Source organism: Meleagris gallopavo, chromosome 14 (genome assembly GCF_905368555.1).
Source record: "Meleagris gallopavo chromosome 14, MGAL_WU_HG_1.1, whole genome shotgun sequence".
NCBI classification, from domain to species: Eukaryota; Metazoa; Chordata; class Aves; order Galliformes; family Phasianidae; genus Meleagris; species Meleagris gallopavo.
The window spans coordinates 9,038,419-9,053,191 of NC_139417.1; the positions used below are offsets into that span (position 1 = coordinate 9,038,419).

At 46.6% G+C, this 14,773-nt stretch overlaps 1 protein-coding gene across 50 annotated transcripts in view; it reads right to left on the reverse strand.

Annotated features, from left to right (window-relative positions):
* Positions 1-6,112: 6,112 nt before the first annotated feature.
* The window catches only part of LOC116217168 (uncharacterized), a 93,507-nt gene continuing 84,846 nt past the window's right edge, over positions 6,113-14,773 (reverse strand). For 44 of the 50 annotated variants that reach the window (XM_085236153.1, XM_085236154.1, XM_085236152.1 and 41 more), the window contains 2 exons: positions 6,977-13,633; positions 6,113-6,300 (listed from right to left, as the gene is read on the reverse strand). The gene's annotated coding sequence lies outside the window, so the exon portion shown is untranslated. Of the gene's footprint in view, positions 6,301-6,976; positions 13,637-14,773 lie in introns of all 50 variants that reach the window. The other 6 variants (XM_085236130.1, XM_085236129.1, XM_085236104.1 and 3 more) reach the window with 6 other exon arrangements.

Genomic DNA, 14,773 nt, shown 5'->3' on the forward strand with positions numbered 1-14,773 from the left:
AGCAAGGAGGGGATAACTTAGGGAAAGAAAATGCTACAAGCACAGCACAAGGCACACTCTTCATAACCAAACAGCAGCTTAGCCCTGCAGAGTTAGAACAGTGTTAAGGTTTCTCTGAGAGGCAAAGCACTGAAAAGAACAACAACAACAACAACAAAAACCCCCAAAAAACAAAAACCAAACAAACAAAACAACAAAAAAAAATCACTCTACGAAGCGACAGAAAGTTGTCTCAAGGTAAAATGCACATTTGTCCAGCCTTGCCTACTTGTAGCCTGATGGAGAGGAGGTGAGATATGAGGCTGAGCAATTTGCAGCCTTCTAGTTTCCTCTCTTCCACCTCCTCCTCTCGTGGGAAATGAAAGAGACCTCTTTTGTGGAAGGAGGGAAGTAGGTGTGCAATGAGAGTGTGTGCTGGGAGCAGCCCGGCCTCGTGGGAAGGATTCCAGCGTGCAAGCATGTGTGCAGGGCTGCGTGCTCACACACACACGTGTGTGCACAGTTATGCTGAAGTGCTTGGGGCCGGCCCAGGGCCATTTCTCAGAAATCTCCTCATGCGTGTCTGAAAAGGTGGATCAGGCAGCGGAAGCGGTGAAACCACCACCATGCCCAGGCCCCAAATGACTGCCTTTTCTCTCTCTTTTTTTTTTTTTTTCTTCTTCTTTTTTTTCAGCTCCCCCCACTCCTTCCTCCTTCCCTCCCCACCCCACCCTGTTGAACCGCAGCACCAGAGCGGCAGAACCTGATGCTGGAGGAGAGTGAAGGAGGCAGCCACCGCCAGCCATCATCCAGCTCCCTTCTCCCTGCTGCCATCCCACTGCTCTAGTAGCACAGCCCCTGCCTCTGTGAAGGCTCAGGCCTGGGGGAGCATGGCAGGAAAGGTAAAATGAGCTGATGGTAGGATAAAAACAGTTTGGTTTTCTTTCTTCCCTCTCCAAAGCATGGCTAGGTTGTTGTCTTCTCCCTGGGTGAGCTGCATGGGCTATGAGGCTGAAGAGAAGATGGAGGCTTGGATGAGAGCCTCCTAGGGGACAGCTTCAGCTGCAACTCTCCTCCAACCAGTATCACTCCATCAGGCCTCTGTTAGCCTATTTCCGTTATAACGGGGACAAAAAAAAGGTGTGTCACCATTCCTACCCACCACATCGGGCAGGGAGGGGGGAAGCATGGCTGGAGCCCTCACTTCTGTTTACTGCTCTTTGTTAGCAGCAAAGTTCTCCTCTTGCCATGCTTCCTGATAGCAGTGGGCCAAGCAGCGAGACGGTGGCCTGACCCCCCCCATCTGCAGCCTAAAATGGCGGTCGGGACAGGCCTCAGCCCCGTGATGGCGGACAGCCCTCCGCCATCCCCACACAAGCTCTCACCACCCCAGCACCTTTCCCTGAGGGAAATATACTGGATCTGCATCATGTGCTGCAAATTTCCTCCTCCCGTTGAGGAAGAAATGCTGGAAAGTTATAAAGGCCCAAACTCTAAAGGCAGTTTTGGCAACGATGTTGGAGATCTGCTTGATAGAGCACATTCAGCTCTTCTAATTTTGGGGCACTACTGAATCAAAAATAAACCCTACACAAAGTAAAACAAGACAATTTTTTACTTTGCACATTTTCTGTATAACAAAAGGTATTGGATGAAAGAAGGGAACGTGGGAATCTACAGAGTGGAAGGGTGGAAGTGAACACTGCACCAAAAAAAAAAAAAAAAAAAAGTGTAGTGCCAAAGGAAAAAGAAAAATAGAACAATGCATTGAAAGGAATTAAGAAATTGAGGTGTCACCTGAGGTTATCCTGAACTCTACTTTGGTGTGAGGAAGATGGAGTCCTTATGTGGCACAAAAACATAAAAGATAGGAAAAAGGAGTAAGTAAAGAAGGCAAGAAATGAGAGCGTGCAAAAGCCCACTCAGAGATCTAAGGACTAAAAAGAAAACCTTTAGTAGAAATGGAAAACAGGGAGGCAACCAAACAAGAATATTCAGTCAGTTAAAGCTTGCAGGGAAAAGATAAGGGCAGCAAAAATGCAGAATGAGTTAATTATAGCCAAAGGGATTAAGGAGAATAAGAGGCCTTTTACAAATATATCAGGGGAAACAGAAGCACTAGGTAGAAGGTGGGTCTGTTAATAATAGGTCAGACTAGGGAAGGAAAATAATGAAACAAGGGGACAAATCATGCCAAGAGCTATGTGGGCATCTTCCTGCTACCAGACAGCCTGGGACCTCCATAACTGAGGTAGGGTTCAACCCAGAGACTCTCATCCACGAGGACACATCTGAGCTGGGTATGGAGATGTGCCATGAAGCTCTGTGCAACAACTGACACCTTCCCTGAAGAAATCAAGATGAATATTTTCAGTGATGTAACTGCCTCAGTTAAGGCAGGCTCATACAATAAAACAGCAGGGGCTGATGGAGGAGAAACAGCCTGGATTTTTGCAGTGTAGGAGGCTGAAAGAGTTAAGGTTATCCATGTATGTGGTGCAGTGGCTTCAGAAGAAGACCTAGCTAAAACATGTCCAAGTATCTATGGGCCTTTCTTTGACTTGTGTTGCTTTAGCTAGGTTATTTCTTCTTTGTCTGCCTTGGTCAGCCCCACAGACAGCAACCAAGGGTAACACCCAGCAAATCCCTTAGGGCTGGAAGCAGAGATTGGCACGTATTAGGACTCTGTAAAACTTGCATTTCACTGACTCATGAGCCAAATTCTAACCTTTTAAGAAAGTTTGCGCAAGGATTTGAAGCATTTCAGATATGCACACATTCCTGCCATCAGGATTTTGGCTTTCTCCCACTCCAGAAATAAAATTTGGCTCCAAATCCCAGGTTTCCCTCTCAGTTCCTATATAAACAAGAGGCTCAGCTAGGAAAACGACAGAGTATTTATATTTTGTAAAAGTTAAAAAAAAAAAAACACAACAACACATCAGAGGATAGAAACTATTTTGCCCAGCTCTTTCATAGGGGGGAGCTCATAGCTGTCTTGCCTGCGGGCTGCTGGAGGCTTTCCCCAAACCAGACCCCTCAGGCATCCTCCAGCCCCCATCTGCCAGGCAGGAAACAAAGGGCCAGCGCCTTCCTGGCAGGAGACAAGGTGCCAACCTGCCTGTCTCTGTTTACCAAAGGGAGGGATGTTAGCTGGGTGTGAATGGGGGCTGTGTCCATGGCTGGGCGGGGGCCATTTGTCCTCCATTCCTGACTCTCCCTTCCGCCACTCTGGCTGTATCCCTCTGATTTTCACTTCTTTTAAGTGCTTTAGATATTTAGCAGGCTGATGAGTAGAAAATAAAAACTACGTTTTAAAATAAGACTCTATTTCTGCAAGGGAAAACGGGACAGCCTAAACTCTTGTGAGCCATTTCCCCACAGCTCCATCCACCAAAGATACAGGGTGCTTTAGCCCATGGGTCAGCCATGCAAAACACACAGGTTTTACACAGGGCTGAGCATGTGGCTCTGTAGGCTGGGCACTGACACTGGAGGCTCATTCCACACCCATCCACTCAAGTCCCCACAAATGACAAAACCACTGCTGACTCCCTTCCATTTTTTCTGTGTTGTGCATTGCAGGATGAAGTCAGCACTCTCCATCTCCCTGTTGCCTCTTTGCACTTTCAACCCGAGTATGTAAAACTACAGGAGGAAAGCGAGGTTAAAATAACAGCAGTCAATAATTAAAGACAGAGAATATACTGACATTTATAGGTCTTCCCCTTCCACCAGTTGTGCTTTTACTAACATGATCTCTATTGGGTGTTATGTTAGTGGGACTCTCCAAAGAGTCACCAAGCAGGAGATCAGAAGAGCTATAACAAAAACAGTTATATGCCATCATTGGGAACTAGATCATCACTGAGGTCCTATCCATCCCAAGCCATTCTGTGTTTCTACAATTCTGTGATTTGGCATTGAACCCTAAACTGAGGAGTGACACACAGGTGATGCTGAATGCTGAATTTATAGGCAAGTATACATGTTCCCTCACCTGTGTCCCTCCTGGAGGCTGGAGGAGGGTCAGAGTTTGGTGGCTCCTAGCCCGCTCCTGCCCTGCGCAGAGCCATGCTGCCACAGAAATAACTCCCTTTATTCCTCTTTTCCTTCTGAGCACCCCTTCTATCTCTCCCAGCTGCCCAGGAATCGGTTTGTAAAATCCAGTCAGCAGGAGAGGTGTTGTCACAGGAGGGAAAAGGAGCAAGGAGCCAAGAAGCTTCAGCACCGAAAGGAGCAGCTGTGGCGGAAGGCAGCACTTGGAGTGATCTCATGAATCAGCCATGACATTATCTGCAGTGAAATGCCTGGGAAGGGGTTTCCCATGTCCTACCCTGACCTGCAAGGTTGACTCCATGGGGGCCTGAAGGGCATTTTGATTGCCAAAGACAAAGGCTAGATCAGGAGGAAATGATATTTTATTTAACCTCTGCGTCGAGGTGGGGGCCCGGGGGGAGGGCAGAAGCAGGGGGGAGGTGACAGAGGCGTGGGGATAATGCTGGGGGATTCACAGCAGATAACTCTGTAACATATGGGCTTTCACTAAACCACATGTCCCACCAAAAAGCCAATTTCCCTCAGTGTGCTGTCAGTTGCTGCCAGGGCAGCTTGCTCCGTCAGGGCTGTGCTCTGCCATACAACGCCCCGTTCGGTGCCAATATGGAATTTCCTTTTGGGAAAGGGTTGCAGCAATTGTCTCTCCTATTTATACAGTGCTTTCCAGACAACGTGCCAGAGCCTGGAGCCCTTATACAGGCAAAGCTCCCAGGGACACCCTGACTTGGCTGCATTGTCAGCTCTGAGCACTCAGCACGGTGTATGATCAGGCAGGGGACTGCAGACCTGTTAGTGCAGGGAACAGCTATCCCCAAAGTGCCCCATTCCCAAAGTGCTCATAAAAGAAATCGGCATCAAAAGCACTCTGGAGCGGTAGTGTGGGGTGAGCTTACCTCCTATTTAGAAAGCATTAGATCTACAAAGGCTTTAAGTATCTTCCTGATGTGACATGCCTGTAGGAAGTTGCTGTAGATGTCCTAAGGACCCGTGTGATCTGAGGGTGGGAGGGTAAGCCTGGAGGGATGGGAGCACAGGGGAATGCAAGAGTGCCTGGGAGGGAGGGTGGTGGGCTTTATGCAATCGAGCCCTGGAGGAGAGGTGGGGGGTCATAGTGGTACAACCTGCAGTACCAGCAAGGTGAGGCCACGGCGGTGGAGTTAATTCTGGTCTTCCTCTGATGAGCCTGAGAGCTCCGCTCACGGCTCACGGAAGGTAATGTGTGGTTCTGAACAGTTCCAGTTTTGCTGATCCTCAGCTGACACAGAAACACAAGTGAGGTAGACCAGAAGTGTGAGAAAGGGTAAAGGCCTTCCTTCACTCCAGATCATTTTCTCATCAGATCAAGTGGGCATACAGTGGCATTTCATTACTTCCTTTAGAAGGCAGTTTCCATACTTCTTATACATGCATACATACAACCCAGGATGTATTTTGCCAGATTTCTGTTTTCACCATTAAGAAGAAAGCAGTCATAGCTGTCAGTAAGAATTCTCACAAGTGCAAAGGACATAAAAGTGGCACCCCCTCCCATCTTCCCACAGTACCAAAATATCACGTGTCAAAGATGCTCCTGCTGAGAGATGAATTCCCCCTTCACGCAAAGTTCGGGGACTGAGGATTGTTCCAAGTGTTTCTATTTCAGACACTTGGTCTTTGACCAACTCATTGCACTTCAGGCTTGTGCCGAAGACCTGAGGACCATATTTGTTTGTATTCCCCCTGCACTCAGGGCCCTGATTGCATCTGCCTGTGCAAAACTGCAGCCCGCCCTAAGCACGTTCCCCAGATATGTGGTTCCTTAGAGGTCCTGGGTAATTCGGGGCAGGTCAGGCACGCACCAGCTCTCTGGCTCTGCTGTGCAAGGAACCCACAGCACAAACTGACCCATGGGGAGCATGACCCAAAGTGTCAAAACAGCACCTTTTACATTTTCCACTGCCACCAAACCTGTTTGACTGAATTGCAGGTTAAAAAGGCATTGTGTTTGTAATTGTTGGGCTTTAGAGAGCATGTCTTTTCCTTTAATGAAATACCTCGCTCATTCCATTCGAAAAGGAACCAAAGACTTCTCAGGTTTATGATAAAGTTGTAAAAATTTTATTTACCCCATATTTCCTGCTGGGTTATTTATGAGGCATTTTGTCAGCTCTCATAAAACTGCCTAGTAAAATATATTTTCTTACCAAAAAAATAAAATCATTTGTGTGGGACATCTTGAGAGCAGCGAGGACAGAGTTAATGGGATACACACACGTTCCGACCCTGGGAGAAAACAAAACAGAACAAAAGCCAGGCATTGTTGTGCTGTATTAGTTAATAATAGATTTAGAGCTGAAATCCTGCTCCCACTGATGTTACTGGAAGTTGGTCCTTAATAGAAAATAATCAGAGAACCAGCTGCCATGAAATACCGAGCCCCAAAGTGAACCTGAAGTGCATCAGAGTCCCTCAAAAACACATTTCTCCTGTTGGAATTTCACAACAAAGAGCAGCTTGGCAACTTTTTACTTCAAATGCGGTGACTTCGATTTCACTCTGGGAGAGATTCAAATTGTCACTCAGAGCTTGAACTCAAGGTCAGCTGTTTGTTAATAAAATCACTTTTACCTAGATAAACTTCAAGGTGCACAAAGAGAAGCTCCTTAACACAAAGATGAAGGAAATCCCATTGTGGCAGCTGCTGTCAACTAGCTCAGGCACAGGAAAAGTATAACCCACCCACTCCAGGCACAGCTGGGGGAAATTTGCCTCTCTTGGAGCACTGCTTCTCAGTTGTGTGTCACATGTTTGCATCTGCTCCGTTCTTCATGATCTGAATTCTCCCATTTTCTTTATCCCCAGCAGTGCTTATGTTCCCTAATCCCAGTGGGAAGCTTGGAACACTGTGTCTGTAGCTCTGCATTCCTACCACCCTCATTTCAGCCCTTGCATCACTTACCACGTGCAGATGGGTTGGACTCAGGTAAATCCTCCTTTTTTTCCACCCAGGAGCTCAGCAAAGGTATTCTAGCTGGGAGGCAGCAGACATATAAAGGAAGCAAGAAAACAATGAATAAAAGGCAAAAGAAAATAGCCAAGGAGAGTTGTTTTTAAAATAACAGCAGCTAGATGCTGGGAAGCGGTCAGAGGGCTTTTGTTTGGTGCCTGCACTGTGCTTGGCACAACACAGCCTCCATGCAGCTGAGCTCCTTACTCCCGCTGCCGTGCAAAAGTAAAGCAGCAACAGCAGAGCATGGGAAACAGGCAAGCAGCCAGGTTTGGAAAGGTATTTAAGTGTCTAAAGGCACAGTGGGATATTTATTTACAGCTGCTGGTACAGGTCCTGTTTCCTACGGGAACCATGGAGCATTAGGCTCACAGTGCCAGTGCTTTATTGGTGCCACCAGGTGTTACCTGTGCCTTTAGGTACATGCAGAGCTGCTTTACGTCTTGACAAAGGCTTGTTTATAAACGTTGCTCATACTGTGGGTTTGCTCTCCTGTGTGCCTGCACCGTGCTTCTGCATGCAGGCTCAGAAGGAAGCGGGGAGCTGCCTGCTTCCCTCTGGGGAAAGCACAGAGCATGTCCGTAATGTGGGATGTGCCAGGCCTGAGTGCTAGTGGATGGCTGCGGAACAGGCCGTGGTTTAAACAAACTGGACCAAACTCCAGCTCAGCCCTGCCAGAAATGCCTGATACTGATACAACAGAAAATGAATTCTACAACAACTGTGTTCTCCCTAGGCAGTATTCTCCCTAAGCTAAGCTTTACAGTGACCCAGTGAGCACACTGGAGGCAGACCCACCTGGAATGTTTGTCAGCTGTCAACAAGATGCAGAGGAACTCCGACACAGAGGAGAGGGCAGATGTGTCTGCAGGCTCTCTGGATGTGGCTCTGAGTGCTGACTAGGTGGAGATGGAGACGGAAAGCCATTTCTATTCCAGATATCAAACAAGCTCTCAGGGAAATTCCTTCTACAGCCTAATTCATTTAAAAAGAAAACACCTTTGCCTCCCAGCTTTCAGAGGGTTTTGGCATCCCTTACAACCAGTGCAGTCAGTCGTTCCAGAATCAACAGCTTTTGGTCAATGACTGACAAGGAAGGGCTGCTTTGCCTCCGTGCAGCGGGGAGAAACCAGCAGACATGTGGCAGACGCTGTGTTTGCACTGGTGGGAATAATGCTTTCGACTCAGCTTACGAAAGGTGAGCTGGCAGGATGTTAGCATACCGCACGCTTTGACAAACCGCTGGTGATGAGAGAGCTGCTGCCCGCCAGAGAGACCTGGCCCAGGGGAAGGTTCCTGCCCGTCCCACCAGCCTATTGCTACCAGTGGGGTACATTCCAAAACTAAAGCTACAAAATGCTTCTCCCTGCACTCTAGGCTGGCACTGGAACGTATGGTGCTTAGGCTCGAAACCTGGCACTGGGGTAATCCCTAGGAGAGGAACATAAGTGGAGGCAGATAGCAGGGATGTGCAATAGCCCTCGTGGAGGTCTCTGTAAAGCTGCCATTGACTGGGGTTCTTGTCAAATGGCAGACACGAGGCTTATAGCTGCTTTTTTTCCTCTTTGCAATGGGCTGTGTTATTTCTCTTCCCCACTGCCAACTGGCATCAGTGACTGATTCATTTGCACCAAACACAAAGATATGGGCTCTCAAAAGCCAAGCAGGACTCTCACCTAGGGAACGTGCTGGGGCTTTTTAATAAAGTTTAGAGAAGCATTCAGGCTTTTCCACCATAGTAGGAGAAGATGAAATTCTTTAATTGTTTGTGTTTGGTAGAACTCATATAAAAAGAGGATTTGGGATTTTGGGGAAGCTTTAGAGCTGAGTCTGACCTTAAGCTGTGTTTCTGCACAGCATTGCACGCTCTCACACTGTGCTCCCAGCACCCACCCTGGGAACAGCCCTCACTCGCATCCCCCTGCCTTCAGCACACGGAGTGATTCAGGGAGGCAGCAGTTGTTTTATCCCATCACTAGGACAAGCTCTTTAGGAGCCTGTGCAATATAAAAGCTGTGCTGTCATGCACAAACGCTGTGTCTCATCACAGACCAACGAGGTCTGACCTGCTTGAGGTTCAATACAAGCTTAGAACTAACAGTGACAACATGAGATCTAGGAACACAAACACAGCAGCCAACAGCCCAGATGTGCACTGGTGATGGCACATGAAGTATTTGAATCTGGATTTCCTATACCACAGATAACCTCACTAATACTGCAGTCAGCTTGTGTGGCATCTCTCAATCTTGATAAAAAGAAACTAGTTTGATTTTAATTGATAGATAAGGGGAACACTGGGGGCTGTTTTGATTTTTCAAATCTTGAAAATCCTTTCTGGGTGGGAACTCAGCCCTCCACCTCCTTCACCTTACATCCCCAAGTCACTCACACAGACGATGAGATGCTTCTCCCTTTTAGGCTCCATGCGTTTCACTGCCATTCTAGGTATTGGAGCATTGAGCAGAAAGCAATGCCAAAGCTGTGGCACAAGCACAGGCTTGAAGGTGAAGTGCAGAGCAATTCCTTTGGCTGAAAGATGCCAAGATGCTTGGCCCCAAATGCCATCTGGCACAAAGTCTCACTGAGAAGTGGACCATCTTTCAGGACACGAGTGATGGGTTAACTCTTTTCCCAGTATTATCCTGAATGGCAGAAATGTTCAGCAGTCAGTGTGGCATAGGCTAGTTCAGTTTTTCATGCAACAGTTGCTTCTACCACTATTAAATCATATGGCTCTGCTAGGACCAGCCAAGATCTTCAAACCAGCAACAGCTATGGCTCAGTAGTCAAAATTTGGCTCTGCTCTCCAACCCGGAGATGAGAATGAATGACTTTCACCTCCTTGAACCTCAGGAGTGTGGGGCCTGACCTAACACTGCAGGAGTGTAGGGGTGCCCAGCTGTGCACGTTTGAGTCAGGCTGAGCAGATGAACCTGAAGCTTTTCAGGGCAAGCTGGCAGAAGGCAGAATTATCTACAAACTGAGAAATGCAAACAAGGAGGAAAAAAGTTCAGTTTTGCATCCTGAAAGAAAATGCAAATCTTGGTTGGTTGTTTTTTTTTTTTTTTCCTTTTTTTTTTAATTTTTATTTTGAACGTCAGTGCCAGTCTTCTCTTTCTGATTTCTACACCTTTTGGCATAGGAATGAAACCAGTCTAATCTCAGTCACTGGCTGAGGAATGCTCAGGCTTTCTGAAGTCCCAGCCCACTTGGATAGCTGTATTTCTGAGACAGAGAAACAGCAATCTTTCTCCTTTTAACATCAATAACACCAGTTATTCTCCCAAAGAATTATTATCAACAATTCCTTTGCTATATTTACAAAGAAGCGGGGCTATTCTTAGAGAAAACACTAAAAAAGCCATTTTATTCAGCTTTCTTGGCAGTTATACAAAAATGTAAGGAATGTAGTCAGTTAAAAACATCAAATCCCCAGCACGAGTCTATAAGAGCTTCCCTAATGCATATTTACAGTATAGAAAGCAACCGCTTTCCTGTTTTGTAGAACAAACAGGGAACCTTCTCTTTTCCTCTGAGCTGTTCCTGAAGACCAAACATTAAGTTTGACACAGAATGCTGCTTTTAATGGTGCAGACTGTAAAATTTAATGCCTAGAAAATGGAACTTTATACTACAGCCTTCTTTTCCTAAAAAGGAATCGAAGGCGAATTTTACTGCGGGTTTCAGGCAAGTTCTGAATTGGCAGCCCAGGATATCAGAAAAAACCTTCAGCCACAGCTCAGTTTGCCATGGCAGTGCTCACTTGTTCCATGCTGCTCCTCGCCCTGACAAGGACATGCAGCCCTGGGAGGGGGCAATCATAAGTAGGGACCTTGCCACTGTCCCCATACGTACAGCAGCATCTCAGGGCTTTGCTCCAGCCTTTGTGTGCAATCAAGAAACTCTTTTTCTTAGGGCATTACTTATTGCTCAGGAAGGAGGCTGTGGCTCATCTGGATCACAGCTTTTCTGGTGATACTGAAAACAAAAGAAAGACGTGGGTTATCGCTCCAGGTTTGGTTAATGGGTTTGACTCTTACCTGGTGAAAATGGACAGATGCTTCCAATATTGCTTATATTGCACAAACACCAAATGGTTTCCAAATGGACAGTAGTTCCTTTAAAGAACAGTCTATTCCGTGGGGAAATAAAGACATTCAAACTCTTGGGGTTTCATAAATCGACTGGTATAGACAACATACTGCGAGGCACACTGATAGAGACACAGGTATTCAACCTCTCCCTCTTTCTCATCTCTAACTCAAAACTCCATTTTTGGCTTCTCTAAGTCTGCCCATGTTGGAGGTCTCTGGAGCCAGCTTGAAACTAAAGATCTAGAAAGGCTCTGGATTCCATTCCCAGCACTTCAAATGCTCTCAGGTGTCCCAGGCCATAGGGAGACTGGAAACCTCCTCCTCCAACCCCACGCTGTATCAACATTTCCTTTACTCTGCCACTTGCAGACCCGCTGTTTAAAGACATGTTTTTGGCATGTCCTTCCTAGTTTAAGTTGCACACTGTGCTTGGCTCAGGCAGGTGACAAAGCTGTCTTTGCAGCATGCTTCAAGCCTTTGTTTTTGCAAACAACCCTACCACAATGTGCTGTGCCATGGGGCTGAATTTGGCCATAGTCATCCTCCAAAGACTCCTCTGGGCAGATGATGCAACCCTGAGCAGATTTCTATAGGCTTTTGTGATTTGTGCTGCAACCATTGGCTTTTCTTTCTGTTTCAGAGCCATCAGAAGCCAGCAAACCATCATCCTGAGTAAGCCAGGCAAGAAAACGACCATACTTGAAGGAAGAGAGAGGAAATGAGAGATTCATCCAGGTCTCTGGCTCCCATTTGCTGTCATGTAACAGTTTCATCATTGTACGAAGTGTCAATAAGATACCAACAGGGTAAACAATTGTCAGACAGATTTTCACAGAGCCAGTTGACTGGACCATGGCTGCTTTGTACACAATGCCAATGCAGTGTCATTTCTAATGGGGGAATTTATACAGTGTAATTATGTCAGAATTTGCTCCAGGCTACACACTGTTGCATTATAAACCTGGCCATTGCCATGCGATTAGTCAGAGCCTTAAATAACACTGAAAGTAATTATATCAAGCAAGTAGTTGTCAAAGGCTGACAAAGAAAAGTGGTGAATTCCAGCGCTTGCCACATACCGGCCCTGGAGGAGGTTAGCTAATGATGATGGCCTTCATTGCTGGAGGGTTGGGTACCTGAGGCCACGTCCCCATCAGCTGACTCACAAAGCGTTTAAGGACCCGTTCGTGGGGCCCTGTAATTACACAGCAGAGAGGACTCCTTTGCGTGAGTTCCGATAAGATTCCCAGATGACTGGATTTAGATGCATGTGATTGAAATGCAAAAAGCGGGGAGCTGCCTCACATGGGAGCACAGGGCCAAAGGGGCTTTGCATCAAAGAGATGGCTCTGCATGGTTGCAGGGGTAGGTGGGTGGCTGCGTTTCTCTCCTGCCCCTGCAGCCCTGCACAAAAACACCATCACAACACCATTACTCTACAAAAGTGAGGAGACCATTCGGGAGGGGCAGAAGAAGAAGGATCAGAAACAACTGCTGGATTAAGGGCAACAGATAGCCGAGCTGTGCAGTGCTCCTATTTTGCACTTTTCAACAGAAGAGTTCCAATCTGTTGGCATCCTTGGATTCCCATTTCCCAGAGAGAAGAACACAAATCCTCTGCTTTCCAAGTCATGCTGAGCTTCAGGCCTGTGAGGGGGACAAAGCTGGCTGCTATCTCCCTTGCTCTGGCCCTGGTCCCTCAGGGCTGTTACAAACTATTCCAGTTTGCAGCAGCTCTCCTGAGGGCTACAATAATGGCTGGGAATTACTGTCACGCAGCACCGCTTGGCCTCGCTCAGCCCTGAGTCACATCGGGCGCTCCCCCTTTGCTTCGCCTTCGCTTTTCCAGTAAATGCTCAGTTGGACCCGGAGTAATGCATTCAGGCTTCATCCCTCAAGAGCTCATGGTATCTGAGGCATCTGCGACACTGCAGCAAAATCACAGCCAGAACCGCTGCTGCTGCTGGTGCCTTGCAGTATCTGAGGCTGAGGTACTCGAGCAACTGTACAGACACACTTTTAGAAATAGGGTGGATAATTCATGAGAAATCCCCACTACTTCTGCTTCTACCTGGCCTGAAAAGCTACAGAGACCAACAGCAACTTGTGGTATCCTGACATTTCTGCTTTTGTCTGGGATGGGAATTGAACCAGGCGCTAGATTGACAACAGAAATTACAGAATGGCAGAAGATGAGGCAAATATTTTCAAACTGCAGTAATAATAATAATAATAATAATAATAATAATAATAATAATCATTCCTCCCTTTGGTTTTATGAGCAGACATTCAGAATAGTTTTCACTTGCTCCAGTCCCTTCCACTGACCTGCAGGGATGGTGACAGGAGCCCTGGGCCGTACATCCTGTTCCAGCTCCATGAAGAGGTGCCTGTCTGCAGCTGCTGCTCATGGATCCCATCCAGAGGTTGCCACCTCTGCTGCTCTGCCATCAGAGCTATTTGTGTCATCAGCTATTTGTGTCATCACTTCTCTGGCTCCATCGAAATAGTCCTGCTTAGAGAAGATCTGAATTAAATTGTCTTTAAAATATCAAAGCCACATAAGTCTTTGCTAGGATAGGACTAAATGAAGAGCTGTTGTTAACCAGCACAGTCAGGTCAATGCCTTGAGCAAGAATCAGCACAAAAACACAAATGAGATACATACACCAACATTAACAAACTGTCCTCCATTATCCCCACTTTCTATCCTATTTCTTCATCTTAGCCGCTAGAGAATTGCCTCCATCTGTTGGGCTGGCATAAATCTAACCCAACCAAAAATGACTTTATAAATGACTTTTTTTATTATTATTCATGTTATTATTTGCTGCTGAGTATCCCGAGCTGGCTCAGTGCAGCACCCATGCAAGCCAAAACCCAAATAAAACGTTATAACAAGGTGTGTGTCTTTTGAGGTCTTAGTCTCAAAATCTGCATCACCAAGCTACTATGAAAATAAAAGATGCTGCGGGCAACAGAGCAGGAATTGAACAGAGGTAAATTTGAGTTTCAAATGAGAGAAAGAAGGGGGTGGGGTGAAGAATGAAGGGTGATGAGAAAAGAGATGCCTTTTAGGAACAATGCACCACTGTTTTATGGGACAGGATTTCTCTTGAGTTTCTTGAAGTCTGATAATTTTACATCCACTTCTGGATGTTAATTCCCGGTCATTTTAGCTCATGTCATCAGGTGTTCTAATAGAGCCAACTCTGTAAAGCTGCTGCTGAATTTATCAAATGTGCAGTCACATACGTGCATACATTGTGTGCATTGACTGTGAAAAAGGAAGTCAAAACCAATACTCCAATCAAATTTTCCATCTGAGGTGTTTTGCCTCGCTAAGTAAGATAAAAGAAGCAAATCTTAGGGGAAAGGTAATCCGATAATGTGGCTGGTTGGTTTGCTGTGATTTACCCTTGGTGCCAGTGTGCTCTGGAATACCTGGATGTTTTGTTTTGAACTGGGGTTTTGGCAGCAGGGGTGCTTTTTTGCTAAGGTGCCCAAGTTGTTTGTTTGCAGGTTTGCCAGGTGAGTGGGAATATCGCTCAGCACTGGGGGCATACAAGAGCCAGTTTTGGCTAGCATTGGCCGTGGCCATTCTGGCCACCGAGATGGTGAACAAGCAGACGTGGTCCATAGCAACCATGTA